General features: G+C 38.1%; 1 protein-coding gene across 1 annotated transcript in view; it reads right to left on the reverse strand.

Annotated features, from left to right (window-relative positions):
• Window positions 1-15,429, reverse strand: part of FBXO15 (F-box protein 15) — a 199,821-nt gene that overhangs the window by 113,583 nt on the left and 70,809 nt on the right. The window lies entirely within an intron of this gene.

A 15,429-nucleotide genomic window follows, 5' to 3' on the forward strand; every position in this document is an offset into this window, starting at 1 on the left:
GATTCACAACCTGTTAATATACAGAGCACTTGCAAGTTACCCGCAGACATCAAGCAAACACAACACACAATGAAATGTATGTTTTACAATCCTGATATAAGATGGGAGGAGCTAAGACTTCAGGAAGTCGTAGTAGGCAATTCATCTGTCATTTTGGGTATTACAAACCATGATTCATAGTGTCAGCATATAGGTGAAAGCTTTTACTAAGCAGCTTGCAAACAACTGTCAATAAAGGTTTTGAGGCGGCGTGGTTTGCTGACAGGCTTGGGGTGCAGGCAGCACTCTTAATGGGCAGCAGAGACCAAGAATCCTGAAAGCAAGATTAGTTCACAAATTCAAAATGGGAGCATAGCTTGGTGCACTGCCTGGACTTCAAACACAGCATTTGTTAACTGAAGAGCTGGGATAGACAATGCCTCACAGAGGAAGCATGAAACGTTTTCTATTTTGAACCTCTTTTTCCTAGCAGGATGGCTCTTCTAAAGCAGATCAAATTTCTTTAAAAAAAAAAAAAAAAAGTATTCCTAGCTACTTTGTGCCAAAATGATATGAGTTTATTCATCAAGATTTAACTACTTTACCATATACTATTGATACAGAGTTGCTTAATTTTCAAATGTTCAATTAGCAGCACCTTAGACTGGTGGTCTTTTCAAAAGCAAAGCAATAATTCAGTATTTCTAGAGAGGACAGATTGGAATACAGATGTTTCACCTGGTGCATAAAATTGACCCACGCAACTTCTAATTACTTTTTAAAATAGTGGCCTTAGTGTTGAGCAAAATAAGTAACCAATCGGGACAGTTAAAATTTTTCTTTTAGCCAAAATTACAGAAATGCACCCATTTTACCTCCTACTGATCCCTTCTATTTCCAGTTTCCTCCCTTGTTTGCCATGCTTCCAAAACACATAGTCAGCACTACCCACAGAGTTATTCAAACAAACAAAACCACAGCAGTGGGACAGTTATTGATCCCATCTCTACAAGTTTTAGATTGTGCTCAAGAACCAAAAAACCCTGTTTTTACTTTGATTGCTCTATGGTCAATAGGATTATACCATACTTCACAGGCTGAAGGATTGATGCACGTCATCATAAAATACTTTGTTGAATTTCTTAAATGATGTGAGATTTTTTTCATTATGTTATCACAAAGTTATTAATTTGAGCACATATCCATGTGAATAAGTGGTCAATTCATATGTGGGATCTACAGTTTCAGCTTTATAGAGTCCCAGAGTTAGACATACTGCCTTTACTTCTGTCAACTTAAGACTTTAAAGAAAATCTTTACAACAGCTTCAGTTTAATGAGGTTCATCATTACTGTTGTTTACAAGGTCAGATTCTGGAATACTGCAGAAGTTTCAGCACTTTATAGTGCTGCCTAATATTTTTGAGTCATACTGCAGAAACTTATCCTTCCCATCAAATGTTTCTAGGCATAGCCTCTAGGAGCCAAATTAAAAATCTGTTCTTTATCAATTTAATCATGTTGAAAAAAAGTTTTTACATCAAATTTTTACAGCTACTCGAAGGAACACAAACGTTCTCTGACAACACAAATTAACCACAGTCTGTTAGTCCTTAAGGTACATGAATCTCCAATTTAAAAAACAACTAAGTTGCAGCATGCTTGTCTCAAAAAGGTCAAGCTGAAAGTGCAGTTAGAAAGCTCCATAGAGTTTTCTCCAAGTATGAAAGACTATTTTCATACTATTACTCATCTGTGCTATATAGGGTACAGAGGATTTAACCTAACAGCACATATAACCATTGAGCAGAATAACTGCAAATTTACTTCCAAACTCATAATTTGGAATATTACAAGTAATAGTTTCCACTATATTCTACAGCTGAGATTATCAGGTGACAAAACTTAATGTACTTGAAGAAAATAACAAATAAAACCACTCAGCTCATTTGTCTCACAAACCAAAAAGCTTGTCAGAAATCACAAAACTCAAAATTTGTTCATTCAGTCTGAAGTCTCCGCAGTATATTTTTACTAACTGCACCATCTACTGGCAGAATCTTGCAGTTGTTTTTCAATCGATTCTTCCTCTACACAAATTTTGATACTTCAGTGGTTCTCCATCCTCTAACAACCTTTGAAAGATCACAGGCAATTTCTCTGAGGTTCATAAAAGGCAACAAGAAAAGCAAATCCATTTTCAGACTTAAATTAGCTATTAGTGTGCCTTCACCTCAACTGGAAAACAGTACCTAAATCAAAGAAAACTAAAAGCACTGTCCTAGTTCAATTACTAAAATAGCTTTAGTAGTGCCTTTCCACCAGCAAGACCTCCTCCCCCAAACAAAGAAACAACAAAAAAAAAAAAAACTAATTTAAAAGATCCAGAAGACACTTAAATATTTCCAGAGATTTGTTTAGTATAACATCCTTGGTGGACACACAAAACAGGTCAAAGAAGTAGGACCACAATAATTAAACTTTGAAAAAGAACTTCATGAAAAAAATAATCTAGATGGTGAACACAGTAACTGGAATAGACAAGGAAGATATTATCGTTCTTATTTCTGCTCTTTCATGCATTTTAAGTTTACAACTCATACTCATGCCAAAGCAGAAAAGTGAAGCAAATAAGTCATCTGTGTACCATCTAGACTATAAACATCAACAAGTACATACATTATACAGCAGCACCATAGCAGTAACGTATCACTGACAGGCTTTCCCCAAATAAAATGGTATTTGTTTGCCAGTATTTTACAGTTTTTAAAAGAGTTTAGTAATGCAGACTGGATGTGTCTTAAACTGTATAGCAACAGGAACAGCAAAAAAAATATGCAGTTCATCTTCAGAAACAGTCACTGAATGCACTAAGCTTCTCCTTTCATTTTTATAAGGTCATTTGCACCCGCTTCTGTCCTTAACTGTATTCTGGGCTCCAAATCTTCCCCTGTAATTCTTTGCTGAAAAAAAACAACAACACTGGAACAGTGTTGACATACAAGAAATGCTGGCTTCTAATAGTGTGCTGCATTGCAGCTTGCTCTAGGTACCTGGCAAGGATGCATGAATACTTTCCCTACTCCCCGCAAAGCTTCCACAGCAGGTGTTGATCATAAAGACTGCACCCTTGCACATATTAGAGGGCCAAAATGTAACCATCACATGCAAATATAGGGAGCAGCTTGTCTGCATCATGTGTAAGGGATGAAATTCCAAAATTGCTGCATCTCACTTTGAAGTTTTAGCCATCAATCTCAACAAAATACAAGGCTAGACAAATTACTGTCCCTATTCAGAACAGCAACATCTATATTCTTCAAAAACTACATTACTAATGGATTGTTTTTACCTCAGAATAAGGGACTAAATATTCTTCACACACACCAATTTCTATGAAATTACTATAAGATCTACTCCAGCCCACACAAGAATCTATTTGTATCCTCACTGCAGCTTTGGCAGTACATCAATTACTTTGACAATCCTCACAACTGTAAGAATATGTATAAACCCTGATCCAAAGATGAAATACTGCTTTCATTAGCTTTAAATAGCATTAGATAAGCAAACCTGCCAGCTATATTAGGACACTTCATTATTTTATTATGTTCTACAGGAACCACCTCCTCCCCTTCACCTCTGTCTGTCTTATAGCTTGCAGCAATACACCAGGGGATACAAAGAACTCAAAAGCTGCAGCAGACTGTGACAATTCCATGCGTTAGCCACACTATTTACACAGAAAGTCTTTTATTCAAATTTAACAGCTTGCAAACATTCACTGTCCATTTGTCAGATAAAGTTAAAGTGGTGATCTTTTGTTCTGCACAATTTTAAAAAGTAGATAATTACAGACAGATAATCATAGGTATAGCCTATAGCCTACCATCACTCCACAAGAACACTCTTCTGACCTGTAATGAGACAGGAACCAGTGTCAGAAATTTACTGTCTTATGATTTAAAAAGGCCCCAGGGGAAAGGAGGTACCACATACCTCTCAGTTTTCACTTCTTCTAACCAGAGATTATTTCTGATGCTTCCATGAGACACTGTTCTGAAATACTCAGTGACTAAATAAATCATTTGTGCGATTTGTCTTTGCCCCTGCTACTTGTACAGCTAAGTAATTTGTCCCCCTGAAAAATGTAAAGCTGTCTTAAGGATTTCTCAAGATTATACGTGACCTACTACACATCCCCTGGATGACACCAGATGCCCCAACAGTAGAGTTCAGAATTTGGCTCTGCAGCTTCTGCCTGCTGCCACTTTTCCCAAACTTTCCAGTGTCATCCTTATTAGAGTCAAAGAGACTGCTTTGTCCTGGTCACAGCCCTGCAACTCCTACTACCCTGAAAAGGTTTTCTTTATTGTAAAGGGTAGCAAACCTTTAGAGAAGAGTAACACCCAGCTCTCTACCACTACCGATTTGGGAACCATTACCCTTAAAGGTTGAATTATGAGTCTACTTCTGTTGTCAGCTCTACATCTCCACTGCCACCTCTGGAGAACCTTCATTGTTTTGTCTGGGGTCTTTAACTACTTCCCTGACTCTCCAGGCCTTTATATTGCCAGAACTCTTCTCCCTTACAAAGCACATCTGCGTAGAGTATATCAAAGCTAACTGGAATGTAAAAAAAATAAAATAAAATAAAAAATAAAACAGATTGTCAACAAGAAGTCAAAGATTCCAGATGCAGAGTTTTTCTCTCTCTGACATAATCAAATATTCAAACAGTCTAATTTGGAAGGCAGGTTAATATAGGTCCCATGAAACACCATTAAAAAAAAAAAGTTAATCTTACCTTTCAAGAATTGCCGAGAATTTTGACAATACACGATTACAAACTGAAAGGATTTTCTATTGTTACTACATCATGAATACTACAAAAAAAATTTACATTATTGATAATGCAGTAAGATCGTTAAAGATAATAAGACTACCTAGCAAACACTGTCCAGCAAATACATATTCAAAGATTATCTAAGAATAAAAGATTGACAGAATGAGAGATAAAGGAAGGAAAGAAGAAAAAAAAAACAATATTTATGGCAATTCCTTTGATCCAGAAGTATTTCACTATACTTTTATGATAAAATAGCATTTTCACAATACAATTACGACACGGAAGTGGGAATGATTTCACTAGAAATTCATAGGCTTGCCTTGCTGGGCTTGAGCAAGACAGAAAGAACTTTTATCTCAATATTTACTGGCGCAATATTTCTACACTAAGATAACCACTTCTAACTTCTTTAACTAGTTTTACATCAAAATCCATATACATATATAAAATAGGAACTGGAAGAATGTATCTTTTCCTACAGTCTTGAAAGAAGAAAACATCATTTTGCAAACTGCACACTCCAAGTGCAAGTAACATTAACATCTGCATGCCCTCACCTAACCTCCATCGGTCTTGGGAAGCAGATGCTCAATCTTCATCCACATAAAAATCAAGTAGTACAGAAAATCGTAGAAAAAAGTAATAAGCCTATCTAGGTTTAAGTTTCACTAAAACATTAGCAGACACTTGCTACAGATGTGTAAATTATTCCAGCATAATAAGCCTTTTGCTAGTTCCTCTGATATTATGGTTTCGTTAATTTGCAACATTTATCCTAGATGTGTTACTATTCCCTCTGTGCCTAAAAGAACTTAGAAAGTTCTCATTAGCTCATCCTACCACTCAGCAGTACAGAGGAAGGACTGAAGACGGGTATCAGGGAGCAGGAAGCACGGGGCTGCTCCACAAGGGAAGCCAAGCTGTGGCCACAGGCCCTGAGCAGAGCCAGGTTGGTGACAGCAGCAGGGGCTGGAGCTCATTACACAAGGTGAGGTAGGGCTGGGCCAAGGGTCGAACCACAACATCCAGTCACCAGGTCAGGCTTGCAGCAGGCAGGGCTGCTGGCCTAGGCCTGAGCTCTGACTGGGGCTCCTCACCGTGGATGGAGACCCCAGGTGAGGCTGGTCAGGATGACTAGTGCTCTCAGGTGCTCTCTAGGCCCTGATAGTAGGCACTCATTGCAAAGGCGTGATGCCACAACATCGACCAAACTTGGAAGGAAACATGACTGTAAGCGGGCTAGTTAAAAATACCTTTAAGTTAGCCTTTTTTTTTTTTTTTAAATCATTCAACTGATATTAGTTCCTGATGTCTAAGAAATTTGAATGAAAGCTTATGTGAATGAAATCCAAAAGTTCAGAAACACCAAATATATGTTTGTATATACAACCTAAACTCTTTTACTGCAAGTGACTTATCAGTGATCAGTTAGGTCCTTGCATCTTTTCTCTTCCTACAGGTTTCCCCACAACGCCTACCCAACATGTCATCTTGACCAAATGGGGGAGCAAGTGGTGTAAGGATGTAAAAGCAAAAGTTAGCTGCAAATTGAATGTATAAAGAGCAACTTGTTCACCTGCATATGGATTTAGCCTACTGAATTCAATTCAAATCCACAGCCGTAATTTAGACCAAGCACCTTCTGACAAATACATGGAAACAAGACTGCCCAGAACTGATATTTCACAATACTGAAAGCATTTTAAAAATTCTTATTTCATAGTGTGGAAGAATTATCTGGTGCATGTCAAAATGAGTTGATGTTCAGGGAAGTTATCCCAGCCCTACCTAGTGTATGAATCACACACTTCTTTGCCTTATCTGCAGATGCCAGCATCTGCACCTTATTTTCAACACACTTCTAACTGTAATTGCCTTATAAATCTGGAATAAATCCAGTAAAGTTAATGAACATGATTCAGATTTTTATCAGTTTGAGAGTAGTTTGGGACTTTAGTAGACAAATGGACCACAGGCTGTGAAACCAGCATATTGAGAATGAGAAAGTCCATTTGTTTAAGGACAAGGATGAAAATAAACATGAACAGCTGTCTCTGTCACTAGGCAGTCCATCTAAATGAGGCAAGGTTCCAACTGGAAAGAGTTGCACAAACATATTATAGTGCATATGAAAGCACTAAAAGTTTCAGAGGCAGCTTTACTTTTGATGTTTCCTGAACTGTAGGATCTACTTTGCCAAATTGGAGCCTGTTTGCAAAATAGACTCCATAATTTTACATTTATTTGAGTGAGTGCTTAAATTTTGAGGACTTCTTTCCTTTCCCTACTTAAGTAAATCAAAAGATATGAACTTAAATTAGACGTACCAGGAGAAAGCTACTTTAATATGAAGGAAAGCTAGGGACAAAAGGGATAGAACAGATGTGTCTAGGGGTGAGCATGAAAGGGGAGATTCTCACACTTCTCCTACAGAAGCAGCATGACTTGCAGAAGTCAGTGCACAGTTGCAGCATTACTGGGATTAATTGAGAAATTGTGAGTTAGCTCCCATGGAGGTACAGAAGAAGGTCCCTAGGAAAGATAGGGTGGGCAGGCATGGAGGAGGAATCACACTACAAAAGCATGTCTTGAGTGTATGCAGCTTTGCCATGGGACATAAAACGAAGCACTTAAGAGCTTGTGGGTAAGAACCAAAGACCACACCAGCACAAGTGATGTTGCAGTAGGTGTCTGCTACAGATCTGATCTACAAAAGCAAGCAGATGAAGCCTTCTTTAGGCAGCAGGAAAAAGCTGCAGTCGCAGGCACTGGTACTCTCAGGTGACTTTAACCACTTCAACATCTGCTGGAAAGCCAATGCCACTGGACACAATCCGGGAGACTTCCAGATTTCCTGACGCAGGTGGTCAGCAAACCAACCAGAGGAGGTGCTCTGCTGAATCTGCTATCCACAAACAAGGAAGAGCTTCTGGATGATATAAAGGGCAAGGGCAGCGTTGGTAGCACTGACCACAAGACTGCAGAGTTTAAGACCCCGAGATGAGTGAGCAAGACAAAAAGCAGAATTAAAAACCCGGTCTTCAGAAAAACTGTGTTTGGTTTGTAAAGGTATCTGTTTGACAGGATCCTGTAAAGAACTGCCCTGGAAAGTGAAGGGGACCAAGAAAGCTGGCTAATTTGCAAGGACAACCTCCTCTGAGCAGAACTGTCCTTTCCAGCGGGCAGAAGACAAGCACTGCAGAAGGCCAGTATGGATGAACTTAGATCTACTGACTGAGATCAAGTACAACAAGGAAGTACAGATAATGCAGGTGCACATCAGGGAAGGCTCAGCATTATTTAACACCTACCAGCCACAGAGATCCTGGTACCCAGCTAGAGTTCCTAAACATTTCAATAGTGTAATTATAAAAATAATACCTCTGTACAAGAAGTTTGTGAAGTTAGAAATCTAACATTGTTCCCATCATATTCAGAGCTATCCGTATAGTTTTACCATGCTCTTCAGTTAGGTAAACACGCTAGCAGAAACCATGTTCCAGAGGGACTATTACAGTAACAGCTTCTTCAATTTTCAGTTTTTACAGAAATTTCAAGCAGACATAGCTGATGTATGTTTTCAATGATAACCAGTCAATGGCCTTGAGCGCAAAAATCTCCAAAGAAAAAATCTCCTGTGCCCTGTTAAGTGATTTTATAGTAGAGACAGAATTACTCATATGAAGTGCAAGCGCTGCCACCTCTCAAATGTAGTCTTATGTCCTCATCCTCCCATCCCTAATGCCTGCTTGCTCTTTGCCACTTAGCCTATTTTAAATCCCGAAGAATAAGGCAGTAATTCACTTCAGTTATGACCCACAAATATTGTAACACAAGTAATCCATATCCAGCCTGTAAAACCAGACTGGAACAGCAGTTAACAGTAATTTTAACATTCTCAAAAAATCACATTAAAGTCTAAGAAACTCATTTAGCACAGTGGTTTTACTTGAATGTTTAAGTGTTCTGTCTTGCAGGAAGTAACTGTCCTGTCTGGGCAGCTCAGCAGCTTAAAATAACCCGTGTCTGTACATGGAAACTAAGAAAAGAAAATATCTGTGAATTTTCTAGAATTTCAAGCACCACAATGTCAAGTGTCAAGCTATTATATAAAAGTCCACAGTTCAATTTGCTGTGAAGTAGCAACAAATCTGGATACAGCAGCTTTGAAACCCACTAACCAGCATCAGTCGTGGGTGCCATTATCGACTGGCACCATCAGCTGCCAGTGGAGAGAGCTCAGCGTGCTTGTGGCGTGACCCCAGGATATTCATGCTGAGGCACAGCACAGAACTGCAGCAGTCTGTCACAGGAGCTCTGATTGAGGATTTTGTTTGGGGGCGATTTCATCTTCTTGCAGATACCCTCTCATATCATACCAAGGAAAGAAAGAAGAGTACAATGCAGCAGCGGATGCCTGAAAGCTTCTACAGCAGAAAAAATAACTAGAAGGAAAGCACCAATCCTAACAGCAAACCATTGGTAAGGATCACACAATAGATGCAGTTTGGTCACTCTGCCACAGGTGGCTGTCCTCTCCCAGCTAAAGCTGGGACACTGCATTGAGCAACACAAATTTCCCAGAAATTTAGGAAGATGAGAAGTAGCTAAGCATGCAGAAGGGCATACTGCAGTAGCTAAGAACAATGAACAACCTTCTTTCCTTTTAACTGAATGAATGATTCAATGAGTAATCTCCAGTATGCATTAGCAATGCCCAAGGAACAGAAGCAGAGTACAAGAAACACACACAAAGCTCTTATCTGCTACAAGTTGTCAAATTTCAAATAAGATAGATGAAACACCAGTGATCTTAGGGTAATGCAGCTCATTGAATTAATCACTAGACTTCTGAATGTTTTAGAAGCTATTAAAAAAACAAGAGACTGTTCCACTACCTCAATAAGCTTTAGAACAAGACCCAAAATCATTGAATACTCAGGAGATTTACCTTTGCTTAATTATTCCTATCCAATTACTCAGGATTCCCTAAGCTGCATGAAGAAAAAAAATGTCTTCACAGCAAAACTCAGCATATGTTTTTGTTCTCCAGTCCATGCTGTGCTTGTCTAGTTTTCTGGGTATCACAAGTACAGCATCTTAGGTCATTCAGTACAACAAGTTCTCTGAGCCAGTGTGATGCTCATTGAAGCTTTTCAGTAAAAATTATAACTTCCTTGGGGAAAAAAAAAAAAAAAAAAGCAGACAGACATGCATGACTGCCACCAAGAAAGCACCAAAGTTTTGCAGTCAAGGAAAAACAGCTGCATAAGGAAAGATTAATTTTATATATTTGCAGCGCATTCTGCAGGTAATGTAGATTTGAAACATCAATATCCCATTGGAAGCAATTTGACAAGCCATGGGAAGATAAAAAAAGGAATCACAAACCATGCACTGTCATTTGTTGACAAAACAGATAATAGCTGCTCTGCTGGATAAATAATAAACTTACCAGAACATTAGCAGATCATTATTCATCCCAAGCATCCTCGGTAAGCCACATGGAAATTATAACCTATATATACAACTATAACCCAACATACCCAACTTTATACACAAAACTATGCAACTCTACACCACGTGCATACGCACACATACGCACACTCCCTTTCATTAAATTACAGCCACTGAAACAGCCACCAACATAGCAAATACTTAACAGCAAACACTTTTCTTGCATATTGAATCCATAACTTTCTCCAAGAGCTGCCAGATTCACTCCACGTTCACTCAGCAGTATGTGAACCCTGCTGCTTGAACGTGTTTGAGCAAGTCAGAAAAGAATCTGTCCAGCTATAATCCTGCTCCATAAACAGCACAGTGCTTATTCTGGAGCATTTCAGCATGAGATGGGCCAAGTATCTTCCAAATCTTAGCCAAGAAATCTGCACAAAGAAGCTATATTAATTGGTATTTATCTTCTTCATTTCATTCCAACTGCAGGGAGATATATCTGTGTGTCTCAGACCAAACCAAGAAGAGACTGTGCCATGGAGCAGCAGCATTCCCTCTGACTCTGGGAGAACCCCCGTATTTAATAGCCCCAGGCAGCTATGAAATTCAGTAAATTAAGATGTACTTAGTTCTGCCATGATGGTCTAATTTATCCTCACTTGTCTAGAGCATAACCAAGTTCAAATCTTCTCAGTTCATTCCAGTAAATTAGACGCAGGTCCTTTCCCCATAGACGTATCACAAACAGTGGTTTACCACTTCAAAGTCTCCCACACACCTTTGAATGGCCAACTTTCAGAACACTTAATTTTCACTCTCTAAATGATTTAACTCAACTTTAAAAAGCTTGTGAGTATATTTAGATACTTGGTCAAGAAATATGAAAACTGCACTTAGAAAAGGAAACACTGAGAAGAAAGTCAGTGAACATGACACCGAAAAACAGTATTTTCAAAACCAGATTACTACAGTCCACATCAAGAGGTATGACTACGTACTAGTGGGAAGAACATGATTTGTAAGAAATCTTATCATTCCAGAGCTCTGATAAAGTTTTCCGCTTTATGTAATAGAAATAGATGGATTGGAAGCATTTATCAAGTGTCAGGCAGCTATTCAAAGATCTGTTGTCAGACTTCTGTTCTCTGAGCAGGCAGAATAAACCAAAAGTAACAACTGAAATGTTTTCCTGAATTCAGTTAATTTCAGTTACATTGTTCTTTTCCTTTCAACAGACAGACTAACAATGAAAAAAAAACATTTCAGTTTTTCAACAAAATATTCTAGAAAGTTGAATAGAGACCTTCACTGCTATAAATCAATACATAAAATTTATTCAAATCCAAGCTCAAGGGGTAAAGAAGTCTCAATCTATGCACCAACAGGAATTGAAAACACACAAAAGTAGATAATGCATAAACTTAGGCACAAAACCAGATAGTTTTACACTCAAATAAGCAAAAACACTAACCAAGTGAGATCAGATACAAGGCAAAAAAGATAGATAGATAGATTTTTGAGCTTGAAAAAGAAAAAAAAAATGCTTCTTGAAATACAAATAAGATTCTCTTTCCTAAACAGCTAGACCTATATGCTAGACAAAAGTGAGAGGGTAATGCTAGGAAAGTCTCTCTATGCAATCTGTACATGTGGTAGGGACTGGGTCATGCAACATATGACAGTACATCCCTCACTGTGTAATAGGGTAACAGTGGGAAAATAACCCCTCTTGCTGCCTTCATAACATTCATTACTGTTCAACAAAAACACAACTGAAAAATCTCACTTAATAGGCTGGCCAATATTTTTTCATATATATATGAATATATATATATATGTATATTCTACATGAGAAAGCTGTAGAGACAATTTCTAGTTGAGCTGAATTAAAGAATAGCAAATTAGAGCAAAATAGCAAATAGAGTTGAGCAAATTAAAGAATAATTGAAGTTAAATTGAATTTAAAATTAACAAATTTGTATTTAGTAAAGTAACAACTAAATGGCAAATGTGTTCAGCAACACAGATTCTTGACAGACACAGCCAGCACTCAGGAAATCCCAAGGTCAAGGACACTGCACAACCTGTTCTCTAAAGTAAATTTCATATTCTTCCACTATCCTCCCCTCTATTCATTGGCATGGTTAATATGAAGCATAGCTCCCTTGTTTGCCAGGAAATAAAGTAGCACACAGAGCACAAGTGTTCAGTGAGTAAGTCAAGTGGGATTGTAGATATCTAAGCCAAAAAAGGGGGTGCCACGTGCCAGCTGCTATAAGAACAGTTTCTTGTAGGAGGCACATCAGCCTTGCAGCTGAGAGACAGTGAAAACAATTTTGTGCATGCACATGCACAAACATAAGAAAACAACCCTAACGACCTTTATATCCTTTTTATCCATTTTTTTGTTTAATCACAGATCTACTTTCAAAAAACAACCAAGTTTTTTTGAAGTGAAGTTTAAGGAAAGTCATTGCGGTATATCTCAGACTGATAGAAGAGTGAACACAATATAACATTTACAGCTCTGTCAGAGTTTAGCACTGCTCAGGGGTGCACTTCATTTTAGCACCTACGATTGATTCTGAAAGACTGGCGGCATAGATGATCCAGCTTATCATTCAGGGCTACGTGCCTTGGAACTGCCAGATTTGTCCAGGACTGTATGACCTCTCCTTCTTTGGCCTGATTTCAAGTTACTTTTCTATCTGGGCAGTGGCAGGTGGCACCATTCCCTTGTACAAAAGCCAGTGAATGCCTTATGCCCCAAATACATGCTGTTAAACCTCGGGCCATTTGCTACACCCAATTCTGAACTCCACCAAAATAGTGGGACTATCAATGAGAAAACTGATCCTAGAAGCGTTAACATGACTTTCAGTAGCTAACCATCTGAGCTCTTCGTAGCCCTTTCAGATTTCTATTTTCAATGCCCATCAAACAGCAGAGGTAGTGAGGAAAGAACAATTCCTTAAGAAGCCTCAGAGATGGGAGCTGAATGACCCTCTATCTCCAAGACTGACGCCAGCACCGTATTCACTGAGGCATCCTTTCTCTCTGTATGTTCCCCCCTGCTGAAAACTCACCCTTGTAAGAAAGTCTTCTACAAGCAGTTAACTTGGCTTAGTTTACACTATTTCACAGCCTCAGAATGGAAAACATCTTGAAATTGCTCAAAGAAAAAAAATAATAAAAAAAAATCTGCACCTTTCATTCTAGAACCCTGTCTCATTGGGACACCACTACAGGGGCATGCTATGATATAACACTGAAGCCAATGCTGAATGTCACTCCTTTGGCACCGAAAACTACAAATTAAAAAAGGCCAACTGTGTGTTGACATTTTGTGTCCAATTCACACATTTATACACCTCATTTGCTGGAGTCACTATTTGTTTTCTGTCAAAATAAGACTGAAAAAAGAGCTGTTTCACTTATTGAAAATTGAATTAAAACAAAAATAAGTGAAGCTTTAAAAAAATAGTAAAAGAGCTTATTCTCAAGGCATCAGGACTATTTCTCTGCTTTTAAACTTCTCAGCTTACAATTTTCACATAAGACTAAGTCAAAAGTCATACCAATATTCCTGTCAAGTCATACATTTTACTTAAAGAAATGGTTATTTAATAGTACACTTATACCATCGCATATATATCATATTATGGAAACAGATAAGAAGCCATTTGGTCTTGTGGCAGTCCTTAAACTCAGGTTCTGTTCTATCCTGGTACTCAAGAGATTTTGTAAACTTGTAAGAATATTTAAATCTAGGCCTGGCTCATGGGAAACACAAGTTCAAACAGCTACTCTTTGCCAGAGGCAGGAAAATCTAGGCTAAAACCTCTGACTGAAATTGAGCAAGAACTTGAGTCTGTGTATTCCAACCCTTAATATCTAATTGCTAGACTTCTGTCCCCATCTGTTTACCAAAATCTCTGCTCTTTGTGCCTGACCAATATTACCTATTACTTCTACCCAGATCAAGAATAAATCCAAGATCTTTGAGGTAAATATATATTTTTAGCATTTATTATTCATAACAATCCTTCAACAGGATTGTGTATAAAAGTAACAGTATGTAAGCACACTAGAGTATATTAGGAAATCCCAAAAGATTACACAAAATTTAATGAACAGGGATGTATACCGAGGACTATAACATCAAAATCTGAGTTTAACAAAAAATGCTGCCGAAGATCCTGACAGTGTAGTGATTACCTTCTGTCTAATCAGCTGCTATCAGTAACAGTGTCAGTTTGCTGAGGACAGGGATCATACAGTTCTGATGATCATTGTAGTTTTAAGTGACATTTGTTCATTTTTTTAAATACAGTAGTGTGAATAGAAGCATTATCTAAATCTCAAGATCTGAAAAACATTTGTTGGAGACACGGACTGCATTTTAAATGAGGTGCTTCTGTTTTGTTTTGTTTTTTTTTAAAATCGAAGAAATCTACTTTGGAGGTGTTTGGAATGTCATGGGGTGTCAGCCATGCATTGGTAGTAACTTCCCATCAAGAGCTATCACATAAGAGCATGGAGAAGAGACAGCACCATCAGCTGAGCCATTCTCTAGGTTTCAGGTACCTGCATCTACCAAACCGTTTTAACAGAGAAGTTCAGCTTCCCAAGTGTACCTAGACTTACACGATATTTCTCTAAACAATAACTTTTGCTTGAAAGCCAGCTAGAGAGCATGGTGGTCTCTCTTTTTGGTAAATTAAGAACTGAATTATTTTGATAGGCAAGCAAATTGAGGAGATCGACTGAATTTAGGAAGTACTGAGTTCTTTGCTGCCAAAGGCAGTTCCTCTAAGTTCTGCTCTTCCCTTACTGGTATGGCATTAAATACTACATATTCCCAAAGACCAGAGTTGCTCCATCTGATTCCTTCAAACAAGAGAGCTCCTTTTCATAAATTAAAAACAAAGAAGCCAAACTTACAGTCTAGTGACAGAGGTACCATACCTTAAAAATAGCTACTGGAATACTATGTCATCACCTAATTACAGCAACACTCAGGCATGTAGAAACCATCCCCTGAGGGAATAACAAAATTGTCTGAAAAGCTCATTTATCTAGGACAGTAAGAAATATGCATATATTAATGGGTTTATTCATCAGAATTAAACATTAATTCACTGA

The sequence above is a fragment of the Anser anser genome (genome assembly GCF_964211835.1).
Source record: "Anser anser genome assembly, chromosome: 2".
Classification (NCBI taxonomy): Eukaryota; Metazoa; Chordata; class Aves; order Anseriformes; family Anatidae; genus Anser; species Anser anser.